The sequence below is a fragment of the Gossypium hirsutum genome, chromosome A09 (genome assembly GCF_007990345.1).
Source record: "Gossypium hirsutum isolate 1008001.06 chromosome A09, Gossypium_hirsutum_v2.1, whole genome shotgun sequence".
In the NCBI taxonomy this organism is placed as follows: domain Eukaryota; kingdom Viridiplantae; phylum Streptophyta; class Magnoliopsida; order Malvales; family Malvaceae; genus Gossypium; species Gossypium hirsutum.
The window spans coordinates 46,621,076-46,635,840 of record NC_053432.1 but is presented as its reverse complement, the minus strand read 5'-3'; the positions used below and the strand labels follow the sequence as shown (position 1 = coordinate 46,635,840).

At 35.8% G+C, this 14,765-nt stretch overlaps 1 non-coding gene across 1 annotated transcript; it reads right to left on the bottom strand.

The window, feature by feature from the left end:
* Window positions 1–492: 492 nt before the first annotated feature.
* Window positions 493–599, bottom strand: LOC121207383 (small nucleolar RNA R71). The gene has a single exon (XR_005902474.1). It is a non-coding gene; the product is annotated as a small nucleolar RNA R71 (small nucleolar RNA).
* Between the last annotated feature and the right edge of the window lie 14,166 nt (window positions 600–14,765).

Sequence of the window (14,765 nt, the reverse complement as noted above, 5' to 3'; positions counted from 1 at the left end):
TTTTTCTAGTTTATGACCAGAAGAAACCCGTCAGGACCATTACTTTTCAATAGTGAGATCGATTGCACAATTTGTAGAAACTGAAGAGAAATAAGGCGAAGCTTAAGATACACAGAGGAAGAGCAAGAGGACGATATTCACACCGTAACCGATGAGGTGGCGGAAAACCAGGAAAATCCACTACCTCCTGCAATTGCTACAAATAATTTTGAACTGAAACCTAACACAATTCAAATGATACAGTAATTTGTTCAGTTTGATGGTTTGCAGGATGAGGATCCCAACGCTCACTTGGCAAATTTTCTAGAGTTTTGCGATGCATTTAAATTCAATGGCATTTCTGATGATGCCATTCGTCTTCGATTATTTCCCTTTTCATTGAGGAACAAAGCTAAATAGTGGTTGAACTCGTTACCACGAGGGTCAATCACTACTTGGGAACAAATGGCCGAAAAGTTTTTATTAAAATATTTTTCGCCAGCTAAAACGGCTAAATTACGTAATGATATATCTTCTTTTGTGCAGATGGATTTAGAAACACTCTACGATGCATGGGAGAGATACAAGGATCAGTTTAGAAGGTGCCCTCACCATGGGTTGCCACTCTGGCTACAGATTCAAACATTTCACAATGGCTTGAATCCTTCGACTAGACAAATGATTGACACAGCTGCTGGTGGAACTATCAATAATAAGACACCTGAGGATGCTTATGAATTTATAGAAGAGATGTCACTGAATAATTATTAATGACAAGTCATGAGGAGAAAGCCAACGAAAACAGCCGGCATTTTTAATGTCGATTCGGCCACCATGCTCTCTAATCAGGTAGAACTTTTGAATAGAAAAATTAACAGTTTTCTTGATTCTTCACAGGTTCACCCAGTAATGCAATGCGAAGCAAGTGGAGGTGGATCAAGTAATTCAGAATACCTACCTTATGGCCTCAACATGGAACATGAACAACTAAATTTTATGGGTAATAATCTTTGACGTCAAAATAATCCTTATAATAACACTTACAATACAAGTTGGAGGAACCACGCAAATTTGTCATGGGGAGGCCAAGGAAATCAAAGACCATAACACCCTCCAGGCTTCCAACAACAACTTTACCAGAAAGAGAAAAAGCCAAACCTTGAATAGATGATGTCAAAATTTATTTTTGTCGCAGAAACCCATTTTCAGAACACTGAAACTGCACTTAAAAATCAGCAAGCGTCGATCTAAGGACTCGAGAATCAAATTGGGCAACTGGCTAAGATGATTTCAGAAAGACCACCAGGAAGTTTACCTAGTAACACCGAACCCAATCCAAAAGAGTACGTGAAAGCAGTTACACTAAGGAGTGGGAAAGTGTTAGTTGAATCCGAGAAGAAGCCACTACAAGAAGCTGAAAGAGACAAAGGAGATGAAGAAAAACCCGAAAACAATGACAATCTAATGCCAATGGAATATAAACCACCAATCCTATATCCAGCAAAGTTGAAGAAAGACCGCATGGATGCACAATTCGGTAAATTTCTTAAGCTTTTTAAACAACTGCATATTAACTTACCTTTTGTTGAAGTTATATCGCAGATGCTTATATATGGAAAATTTTTAAAGGAGCTTCTAACAAACAATATGAAGTTTGAAGACTTATCTACGGTGAAACTTAATGAGGAGTGCTTGGCCATACTCCAAAATAAATTGCCAACTAAACTGAAAGACCCAGGAAGTTTTACTATTCCCTACTTAATTAGTAGTTTGAATGTTGATTAGGCACTAGCTGATTTAGGTGCTAGCATTAATTTGATTCCATATAAAATGTTTCAACAACTTGGTCATGGGGAACCTAAACCCACTAGGATGAGTATTCAATTAGCTGATAGATCTGTTAAATATCCTAGGGGAATTATAGAGGATGTACTTGTAAAGTAGATAAATTTATATTCCTTGTTGATTTCATTGTGCTTGACATGGATGAGGATGTTGAAGTGTCTCTAATCTTAGGTCGTCCATTTTAGCCACTGCCAGGGCTGTTATTGATGTGGGTAATGGTAAATTGGTACTCAGAGTAGGTGACAAAGAGATTATCTTTAAAATTTATGATACCATGAGATTTTCTAGGGAACATGATGACTCATGTTATTTTATTGACTTTATTGATCATGCTACTCAAAATTCTTTTCAAGAAATCATACATAAGGACATGTTGGAACTGTATCTTGCCCAAGGAGAGGAGGAGATGATAATTTTGAGATAACAACTAAACTGAATCTCAATGAACCCTCCCCAAGACCAGCAGAATATGAGGGTATTAAGGTAAACGATGAACTTAAGCAAAAACCCTCTATTGAAGAACCTCTCAAACTGGAACTTGAACAATTGTCGAATCACTTGGAATATGCATTCCTTGGAAATAACTCTACATTATCGGTAATTATTGCGTCTAATTTGCAACCCAAAGAGAATGAGGAATTACTCCAAGTCTTAAGAGAGCATAAAAGGGCCATAGCTTGGAAAATTTATGACATTAAAGGGATCAGTCCTTCTTTTTGCACCCACAAAATTTTAATGGAAGACGAATATAAGCTATGTGTGCAAGCCCAAAGACGATTGAATCCTAACATGAAGGAAGTTGTTAAACTGAGGTAATTAAACTCCTAGATGCTAGAATTATTTATCCTATTTCTGACAATTCTTAGGTAAGTCCAATGCAGGTTGTTCCTAAGAAAGAAGGCATGACTATTGTAGCCAATGAGAAGAATGAATTAATCCCAACAAGGACAGTCACAGTTTGGAGAGTTTGCATTGATTATAGGAAGCTAAATGATGCCACAAGAAAAGATCACTTCCCTCTTCCATTCATTGACCAAATGTTGGAAAGATTGTCAGGACACATGTACTACTGCTTTTTAGACGGACTCTCTGGATATTTTTAAATCCCAATAGCTCCTGAAGATCAAGAAAAGTCGACATTTACATGTCCATATGGTACGTTTGCTTATCGTAGAATGCCTTTTGGATTATGTAATGCTCCTGCTACTTTTCAGCGTTGCATGATGGCCACCTTTAATGAACTCGTAGAAGACATCATGGAGTTATTTATGAATGATTTCTCAGTTTTGGGTAATTCTTTCCATCTTTGCCTTAAAAATTGAAAACAAGTCTTAATAAGATGTGAGGAGACAAATCTTGTACTTAAATGGGAAAAATGTCATTTTATGGCTCAAGAAGGTATTGTGTTAGGATATAAAATTTCTAGTAAAGGGATTGAGGTTGATAAATCTAAAATTGAAGTCATTGAGAAACTACCTCCTCCCAATTCGGTTAAAGCTATTAAAAGCTTTTTAGGACATGCTGGGTTTTATAGAAGATTCATTAAAGACTTTTCTAAAATAGCTAAGCCTTTGACTAAATTACTAGAAAAAGATGTGCCTTTTAATTTTAATCAGGAATGTTTAGAAGCATTTAATACTTTAAAGGATAAATTGACTAAAGCTCCAATTATAATTGCACTTGATTGAAATCCACCTTTTGAACTAATGTGCGATGCAAGTGATTTTACAGTAGGTGCAGTTTTGGGACAGCGAAGAGATAAGCATTTTCAACCTATCTATTATGCTAGCAAAACTTTGACAGCCGCACAGGAAAACTACACCACCACGGAGAAAGAGCTACTGGCTGTGGTTTTTGCATTCGATAAATTTAGGCCATATCTAATATTGTCTAAAGTTGTCATTTATATTGACCATTCTGCTCTTCGCTGCCTTTTAACTAAGACTGATGCAAAACCTCGACTCATCCGATAGATTTTGTTATTGCAGGAATTCGACTGGGAGATTAAAGATAAGAAAAGAGTCAAAAATCTTGCGGCTGATCATCTTTCCAGGCTTGAAAATTCAAGCACCAAAGAGCTAGACGAAGTTGAAACAAATGATTCATTCCCTGAAGAACAATTTTTTGCTATATCTGATTCTGAGGTACCTTGGTTTGCTGACATTGCAAACTTTTTAGCCACTAACATTACCCCAAAAGGGTTGACACATCAGCAAAAGAAACAATTCTTTACTAATGTGAAAAACTACTTTTGGGAAGACCCTTTCCTTTTTCATATATGCGCAGATCAAGTCATTAGGTGATGCGTTACAAGGACAGAAGCATTGAAGATCTTGTAACATTGCCACTTAGGATTGACTGGAGGACATTACGGTGGAAATAAGACCGCACATAAAATACTCGAATCAGGTTTTTATTGGCCCACTCTATTCAAATATGCCAACAGGTATGTTACTTCTTGTGACAAATGCCAAAGGACAGGTAATATCTCCAAACGTGATGAAATGCCCAAGACATATATGCTCTTATGTGAAATATTTGACGTTTGGGGTATCAACTTCATGGGTCCATTCCCCAGCTCATTCGAGAATAAATACATATTAGTTGTCGTTGATTATATGTCTAAATGGGTGGAAGCCCAAGCTTTACCTACTAATAATGCTAGATTGGTAGTACGATTCCTTAAGAGAATCTTCTCTCGATTTGGAACCCCTAGAGCAATTATCAATGATAAAGGTACTCATTTTTTGTAACGCCCAATTTGATAAGACCCTTAAGAAATACGGAGTTCATCCCAGAACAGCCACCCCTTATCATCCTCAAGCTAGTGTACAAGTCAAAGTAGCAAACCGAGAGCTCAAACATATTCTAGAAAAGACAATAGAGTCAAACAGGAAAGACTGGGCGATGAAAGTAGATGATGCTTTATAGGCTTATAGAACTGCTTTTAACACCCCCATAGGAACATCCCCTTACAGACTTGTTTACGGGAAAAGTTGTCATCTACCGTTTGAGTTAGAACACAAGGCATTCTGGGCTATAAAATTTGTAAACCTTGATCCCAAACTTGCAGGTGAAAACAAGTTGATGCAGTTGAACAAGTTAGATGAGTGGAGAGCCAATGCGTATGAAAATTCGCGCCTATACAAGGAAGCAACGAAGTGCCGCCATGACCCTCGTTTGAAGCAACAAAGGCAATTTGAAGTTGGAGATCTTGTCTTGTTATACAACTCGAGGCTCAAATTGTTTCCTAGAAAGCTTAAATCAGATGGTCAGGTCCTTTCGTAGTTCAAACTGTGTTTCCATATGGCACAGTAGAGGTAAGTCATCCATCACAAGACACTTTTAAGGTAAATGGACATCGTCTCAAAATTTATAACCATGAGAATTTCAAAGACGATAAAGAGGAGCTACGGCTTCACGAAGTCATCTAAATATACCCACAAGGTGGAGTTGAGCTTAAACTATAAATAAACGCTTCTCGGGAGGCAACCTGAGCACTAACGGTGTTAACTTCTTTAAATTTTAGTTTTTAACATTTAATTCACTAACTGAGTCACTGAACACAGGATTTCCAGAACCACACGGCTAGGCACACAAGCGTTCCCGTACCACGGGAGGCAACATGGCCGTGTGAAAATAGAGCAAAAATGTTTCCCTAACACGAGATTTGATAAGTTGCCACGGTTGTGCGACATGGCCATGGACAATTTTGCAAAATTAACATAGGTGTGCAACACGCCTGTGCCCACTGACCGTGGTCAAGCCTGTCAAAACAGCACTGGCGTGCGCCTCTTACACGGGCATGGGATCAGCGAACGAAGAATGACATGGCTGATCAACATGGTCGTGTGCACCAATGCGCCCAATTTTGAAAACCACAAAACGCACGGGCTGAAATGAGGGCACACGAGCGTGCCCCACGGCCGTGTGCCCCAATTTTTTTATAACCACCTATTTTTTATTTTTTTATTTTTATCTTTTTTTATATGTTGAAATTAATTTTTATTTTCCTTTAATACTATTTTTATCTTTTCTTGAGATTTTATAAATTTTATTCGGCTATTTCTTTACGAGTAACTATGTTTTTTTTATATTTCCTAAGAGAAGTTCATGATTCTATCACAATTATAAAGAGCACCAAAGTTGAAAAAGGTTCTCCACGACTGCCATGTCCTACCCGACTACCTTGATAACTTCTTCGCTAGACACTGTGGTTGTGGAACCAACCTCTACCACCAACAGAGTATCCTCTTCCAATCTCATTATTGCCTTGGCCGATTATTCTCCATAACTCCAAATCAAGGAGTCCATTCATCATTCAGGAAGTTTCAATTGTCTCCCTATCCTATGATCTTATATCTATACCATCGCAAATCTAACTTTGTACATTGAGGGCAATGTACATCTTAAGTGTGGGGGGGTCTTTTATATCATTATAAAAAAAATCCCTGAATTTTGTCTTTTTCTCATTTGATCTTCTCATATCATTATTAGAATGAACTTTGATTGATTTGTGATTTTCTATTAATATGTCTTGAATTAAAACATAGGCATTTATGCATTGACTATTCAAACTTTAAGGAATTAGAGAATCAAGCATGATAAAGTTGATTTTTGAGAATTAAAAATTTTTAGGTTGTTTCCCCAAGTTTAGGTATTATCTTGAGTTGAAATTCACATGTTTAAACATCAAAAAGCCATAATTTTTGTAAGATCTTGAGCCTTTAGAGAATTCATTATTTCTTTCATGCTCACTTTTATTATTGCTTTAAGTGCGTCAATATTGAATTGTCATTCTAGAACTTGCTTAATTATGCATGTCAAGACTACACCATTTGATTTGATATGTCGAGATGATAAAGGCACTTGGGTTTAACCCACTCACTCCATAAAAGCTACCTTCACAATTAACCCTTAGTGAACCCCCTTGAGCCTAACAACCCAATCATTGATTTACCCTCAACATTAGCCCATAACCCATTATTCTTGAAATCCTCTAAATTAATTTGATCCCTATTTTTGTCGAGATTTGATTTGAATAAATTTCTTAGCTATGATTTATTTTTAATAGATAGCCTATGTTATTTGACTTGTTCCTAAATAATAATAATAATAATAATACAATACATACAAATATTTTAGTAATTATTCATCGTTTTTTGAGCTTAAGTGTTAATTGAAGCTCACTTGTATTCAATTCATGATTAGTTATTTTTCTAGTTAGGTAATTTTTCAATTCAATCTAGATTCTAACCTTTTCTTTCATCTTGTTGACCAAACCCCCTAACCAAAGCTATGTTACAACCCTCTAAAGACCTTTTGATTAACGTATCATCTCAATTTATAGTGGTGGAGATTTTATTTTCATGCAAGCCTATGGTAATAACATTTCATATTGACTAATGAGTGCTTCATTTATTGTCCTTAAAACACCTCGAGTGATTTGAGTGAATCTTTAGTGAGGATGTTAAGCGTTGTGACATTTTGAATCAAAGGTAATCACTTAAATGAGGGGAGACACCTATGCTTTCGTGATAAAATGCTTAACTTAGAATGTTTGAAACTTTGATGTTTTTCTAGTTGAATTCTCAATGTATGATTACTTATGGTTTATTTTGAGATATTATCGATAGGATTTATAAGTTGAGAAGAATTTATTTTGATTGTGAGTTGAGGATTTTGCTTGAGGACAAGCAAACGTTTAAGTGTGGGGATATTTGATAAACCGTAAATTATACATATTTTTATCCCATGCTTAGCACATTTATGGATGATTTCTCCTTAGATTTGATTAATTCGATGCTCTTAATCCTTTAATTTCATGTTTTATACTTAGGTGAGCACAGGAGAGTAAAAGGAACGAGAAACGAGCCGAAAACAGAGAAAATAGGCCAACATGAGAAATCAACACGGCCTAGACTTCCTCACACGGGTAGTCCACACGACCGTGCCCACTTCGTAGAATCAAAGCACGACTTACACGGGTATACCACACGTCCGTGCCAATTTCACATCCTTGACCACGGACTAAAGCAATCGCACACGGTCGTGTCACACGAGCGTGTCCCTGTCGAGCCCAAGTATAGTCTTATTCAAAAAAGGCCACATTTGAAGGCTTGTAGGCATTCTAAAGCCTATTTAAACACCTGAGGAGTCACTAGAAAAGGAACACAGAGTAGGAGGCAAGGAATTACTCAAGGAAAGCCGATTGATCCATCTTAGCAGCCGGATTCATCTTCAAAACTGAAGATCTCCCTTCAATTTCCTTTAGGAGTTTTGGGTTTTCTTTATGTTTTGTTATCTTCATTCTTTTGAGATTTTTTTTCATAATTATGAACTAAAACCCCTAAATACCTAAGGGGAATGAAACCTAAGACGGATTTTGTTATTATTATCTGAATTGTACGATAAATATTTGACTTGTTCTTAATTATGTGTACTTAATTCTTGTTTTAATATTCCAGGATATTGATTCAAGCTAATGCGCTTATTCAGAGGAGCAAAAGTCCCTGTCTAAGAGTAAATTTATCGTAATTAAGCGGAGTTGATTGCAGGCCTAGAGATAGGGTGACAAGATTTTACTGGATTAGGGTGAAACCTAATAAGAGAGTCCATAGATCGAGTTAATGCAACACTAAGGTGTTAATTAGAAAGAGATTTCAATTAATTAACTTAGGGTTAGACATTATTAGTCTCGAGAGAGATAATAATATAACTTAGGGATTTCTACGGATCAAGTCAAATGAATAAATCGTCTGATTCAGAGTTAAATAACAAGTGAAGTCTAGGTGGATTTTTTCCTTAGGTATTGTCTTAATCAATCGAGTTTTCCCAAAAGCCTTTCCCCAATTTTCTCTCTGTGCACCCTTAGTTTAATTAATAAACAAATCCCTTAATTTTTAGGCTAGATAATAAAAAGAAAGTAATTACTAGTACTCTTGGTTCCTTTGGGTTGGACAATTCGGTCTTACTAAAGCTATACTACTGTTCGATAGGTACACTTGCCTTTATCGTGATAATAGTTAGTTTCAAGAGCGATTAATTATAAATTTTTAAAACCTGTCACGAATATCACGTATCAAAATCCATGGCTACCACACACATTTTTGGGATTATGAGGTGGTTTACCTCTCGCAACTATGTTGCTCTATCTTTCTCATATTTCTCTGTGCAATCTCTAAGATAGTGGTCTAGGGAACCACACCTGAAACACGCTCCATTCTTTTTTCAACACTTACCATAATACGGTTTGTTACATTGTTTACACTCAGGTTTGGCATCTCTGACACTACCCACACTCGCTACAGAAGTAGCCTAAGGTTTAAGATTAGAGCGTCGGGTACCTCTGTCTTTACTAGAATATCCCACAGATGTAGTAGAACGGTTGTAATGTTCTTTTAATTTCTTTGATACTGACTGATAGGACTTCCCAGCCGATCTCTTCCTCGAGTCTATAGCTTTAAAATCTGCACGTCTTATCTCTTTACTCAATTCTTCAGCCTTATATGCCTGGTCAACTAGTACAACGAATTCTTTCAACTCATGATGTCCAACCAGAAGCTTTATGTCTTCGTTTAACCCATCTGATAATACTCTAGAATGACATATTTTATGTGCTGATTGCATGTTTATGTTGAGTTTGATCCTACTAATTTGGGCTATTTTATGGTCTTTTATCTTTTAGGGACTAAATTGAAGGAAAAAGTAAATTTAAGGGCGAAAAGCGTGATTTTGGAGATAAAGTGGGCCAACATGCGAAGTAGGAGAGAAGTGGTGCCGAAAATACAAAGTGTAAAAGGTTTTTGGGGCAAAAATGCAAAAGAAAAGATTTTATAGCACAAGACTCTATTTTATGTTTAATTATATTAGGATAATTATTAAGTATAATTATTTAGATTTAATTTTAGGATTTATTTTTATTTATCTTTAAGTATCTTTAATTATATTTATTTATTTGTATTTATCTTTTAGAATTTAATTAGGAATAGGCTAGGTTTCTTAATACTATAAATAGGGGATGAAGTGACACAAATTTGGTCCATCTTTTTGCTGTAACACTCTCTCCCACATAAATTTAGTCTTTTTGCTCTTTTCATATTTCAATAAAAAATCCCCTTTCCATTATTTTTATTTGCTTTTCCCCAAATAATCATGAGCCACTAAATCTAATCTAGCCGAAGGTTGTCGAAATTTCCCAAAAAGGTTCATGAGGCTTAGAATCCGCGCTTAGCCTTCTCAATAGGGTATTCATCGCTTCTCCGCATTAAGAGGCTGACGCTTCTGTCCATGTCCCTTAATAGGTGATCTTTTTCAATTTGTGCAAGGAACTGCCGCTTTGTACGTTTTGGGAAGGTTGCACAGTCAGTTCGTTGGCTTTTTGCGTCAGAGGTTAATGAGTCCAAGAGAAAAAATGGCGTGGTATTCGCCATTGAGAAGTGATGATCTAGGAGAAGATAGTCCCACAAAAGCGATTTTTGGGTAGAGTCATGTTTCGCCAAATCTTAAAGTCTAAATTCTTGGAGCTAGTGGTTGTAGGCATCCTCTACCACTATAACTGGCTTATTCTGCTTGAGAAGGATCACTTAAAAGCCGAAGATTGGATCCAAGGTGAATCGAGACAACCGAAGGCTGGAATCTCGCCACATAAGAAACTATCTCTTTTCCCAAACTCTGTTTATTTTTATATTCTCCATTTTAATTTTCACAATTTATTTAATTTCACAATTTCAATTCAACTTTCAATTCTGTATTTATTTTATTTTTCCAGATCAAAACTTTTAATTCTATCTTTTTTTTTATTTTTTTAGGAACGCGGGTTTTCTTGGGTACAATTCTACCCAGGATTTTGAAAAACAATCATTCGTGTAATCCGATCCCTGAGGATTCGACCCTACTTCCCCTTTGTTGTTCTTTTTCATTATTTTGTAGGAAATAGAATATTTTTTATGCTTTCAACGACCGCACCACCATCTTTGAATCTCTTACACATAGTAGTCTCAGTCAGAATACACTCCCGAGCATATTTGCTCAATCTAACAAATTCTTGCTCGTATTCTAACACATTCAGCTAGTGTACAGGATAGCTTATCAAAAACCTTGATCGTATTCTCTAACAAGAATTCAGCTCTCTCGGGATCATCATCAGCAGTAGCTCAGAATTATTCAACTCCGTACTTACGAATCTTATCAACAGGTCACTTATTAACTTGGATCGGTTCCATAAGTTGAAGAACAAAGGGAACCGGTTGGGGAGCAGGAGGGGTGAAGGTTGTTGAGCAGTCGGCTTCGTCCTTAGCCTCTCGTCCCCGGCCATCAGATACGGGCCTCACATAGCTCAAAGCTACTCCATGAATGAAGACTTGAATGTTGCTCTCTACTTCATCGGAATCAGCTCGATTGGATATCATTACTATATGAAAACATGTTTTAAAATGGTCAGGAGATATCACACTATCGCAGGTTATATAATGGCATGTATTGCTAGACTCTTACACGCTATGTTAAGTCTGAGACTCAACTAAATCGTAGCTCTGATACCAATAAATATAACACCCCTAACCCGAACCATCACCAGAATAGGATTAAGGAGCATTACCGAAGATTACAAATAAAACGGAAAGAAATTTCAAACATTTCATAGCATAATAATAATCATATCAAAACCGATCAAAATCATATATATTGTCCTTTATATGAGCCCTCAAGGCCCCAAAAACACATTAGAAACAAGTCAGGACTAAATCGAAAACTCAAGGAATTTTTTGAAAAAATTGCAAAATTTCAAAGCTGTAGGGGTCACATGGCCGTGTGGCCAAGCCGTGTGACGCACACGGCCAAGAGACACGACTGTGTGGGTATTTGAATTAGGGAGACACGACCGTGTCATAGCCCTTGTCTGAGCCCGTGTATCTTACTGACTTGGTTACACAGCCTAGCACAAGCCAAGCCACATGCCCATATGCTAGGCTGTGTACCCTTCGAAGTAACCTCACACGCCCGTGTGCTAGGCAGTGTAACAGCCTGACTTGCAACCCTTTGAAAGCTACAGGGGACGGCCATGTGTCACACACGGCTGAGACACATGCCTGTGTCTCTGCCTATGTGGATGAAAATAGGCTTTTTTACAAATTATATTTCTCACCCAATTTGGTATAAACCTACAAATAAAAAACCACATAAACACAAGCTATAATAAGGCATCCAAAAAACAAGCATAATCAAGCTTTATAGAAATGGTATGATCACATACAACCAATACGCCCTTAGGCATCTCAAATGACAACTTATAAACATGACTAATCATGTGCTCAATATAACAAATTGATCAACTAACATATATGTATATTTACACGAAAACTTACCATATAGATCATTTAACAGAACATATCATTTGGTACCAAAACTCCATTCTAAAACTAGAATCAAATGACCATATAAATCATTTCTACCAAAATACCAATTTACCACAATTACATCCTATCACAAAGCACATATTCAATATGCATATTCATACCACAACTTTCATCTTCCATAATTCAACCATACCAAGTTATTCACCAACCATTAGAGAACAAATTTTTACATACCATATATTAGACTTATGCTATCATCAAAGTGCCAAAACACTAGCGAAACAAATGACCAAATTGTCAATAAAGCATATAGGCCAACATTAGCCAAAATAACCTATACATGTCATTATAATCAAAATTAAACAAACTAAAAGTACCAAAAGAGCTGATGGATACTTTGATATAGCTCCGAAAAACTTCCAAATCGAACGAGCTTCCAATTCACTACAATACGGAAAATACACAGAGTAAGCATTTAAGCTTAGTAAGTTCGTGACATAGAATTTAACTTACCATTTAGTCACAATTTAGGTAAGTAAACATAGCATATCCCAACTCAATTTGACCAAATGCTTAAGCACATATTCACCAACATGTTATCCATGTAAAACACATATAGTAGCCAATAACATGGATGAACATAACCACTAAGCAAGTTTCATATACGTGTATCATCCATTTCATTTTTCAATATATCATGTAATATCATTTCCATGTATTTCATGTATATACCTATAATTTTTCGTATCGAACTCATATCATCTCATAACAGAACATTTCCGTTGAACCATTTAGAATATCGTTGGATACTCGGGATAGATCACACATAATGTGCTAAACTAAAATCTGTCAATTCCTGTACATGTATGCTCATACGAGCTATGAATCGGTATGCTCTCACGAGCTGTAAATCATAAGCTCATACGAACTGAGAATTAGTAAGCTCTCACGAGCTGAGAATCGATAAGTTTATACGAGCTGTGGTGTGTCCGCAACACATGCAAGACCACAACTAAACTGGTAACCATAATGCCATGTCATTTGTATTGTACGAATTCGTAAGGTTCAAATGGGACTCATTAAATCGCCGTACATTGTCGATGTGAAAATTATAAAAATCAAATATATATAGTGCACTTAAAACATATAAATACTCAATTTAATTACACGAACTTACCTCGACGAGTATACGTAGATACGGAGGTCATTAGTATGAGATTTTCTTTTAGCCTCGATCTAACTTCGTACGAGGTCTATTTTGATCTATACGGATAAATTTAATTCAATTTAATATATTTCTCATTCAATTTAATCCAAAAAATATTTTTGAAAAAATTACCATTTTGCCCCTATATTTTATTTCTTTGCAATTTAGTCCCTAGTTCATAAAAATATAAATTTACACAATTTTACCACAACCCACTATAGCTGAGTATCAAATAGGTCCTTACCATGCACTATACTTCAATTATTTCACAATTTCACCATGTAATATTTCCTATTTTTCAATTTAGTCCCTATTTGAAAATTTCACTAAAAATTCATTTACAAAAATTGTTTATCTAACAACAACCATCCATTTTCTATCATCAAACTTCAAAACTCAAGCATGTTCATCAACGGTAAAACCCTAATAGTTTAACAGTTTCACAAATTAGTTACTGGGGTAGCTAGATTAAGCTACAACGAACCCGAAAACATAGAAAAAAATTAAAATGGGACAAAAATCACTTAGAATGCAAAGAAAATAGCCTAGTCGAAACCTTCTCCTTTTTTTTCTATAGTGGTCGGTTCTTTAGGTTAGAAAATGAAGAAGATAGTGTTTTAATTTCATATTTTCTTTTATTAAATTAGTTTAATTTACTTAATTACAAAATTAACCTTTTAAAACATCACAATTTACACAAATGCTGAGCCATGTACATCCACTATCACTATTTATGGTCTAATTACCATTTAAGGACTTCCACTTTTAAGATCTATAGCTATTTAATACCTTCAACTTTTGCATTTTACGCGGTTTAGTTATTTTTATCAAATTGAGCATATAAACGGTAAAATTTCTTAACGAAATTTTTAGACGGTACTACTATCATGCTGTAGGCAATAAAAAAATAATAAAATGAAATTTTCAACTTCAAATTTGTGGTAGCGAAGCCATTGTTCTGGTTTCACTAAAAATGGGCTGTTACAAGTGATGCTTTGGCAAGGGTCAATTTTAAACAAACAAGATGGCCTAAAGTGGTTATCAGAGGATGGAATTTTCTTCAAGTGAAGCATATTTCAAAAATGGCATTCATCACTTTGAACATGACCGACTTATTAAGTAATTAACCTTCAGGAGAATGCAAGATTCCAAATCAAATCGTAACTTCAAATGTGATGCAGAAAGAAAAACAAAACAGAAAAAGCCGATATTACTTAATGGGAATAGCTCTTTAAGAATAATCAACCTTAGTTTATAAGCAAATTATTTTTTCACTGCATCAAAATTTACAGGGTTCGACATCTTGTCTCTGTCCATTTCAGAAAGAATCAATGCTTCACCAGAGAAAGCTTTCTTCACCACATACGGTCCCTTCCATT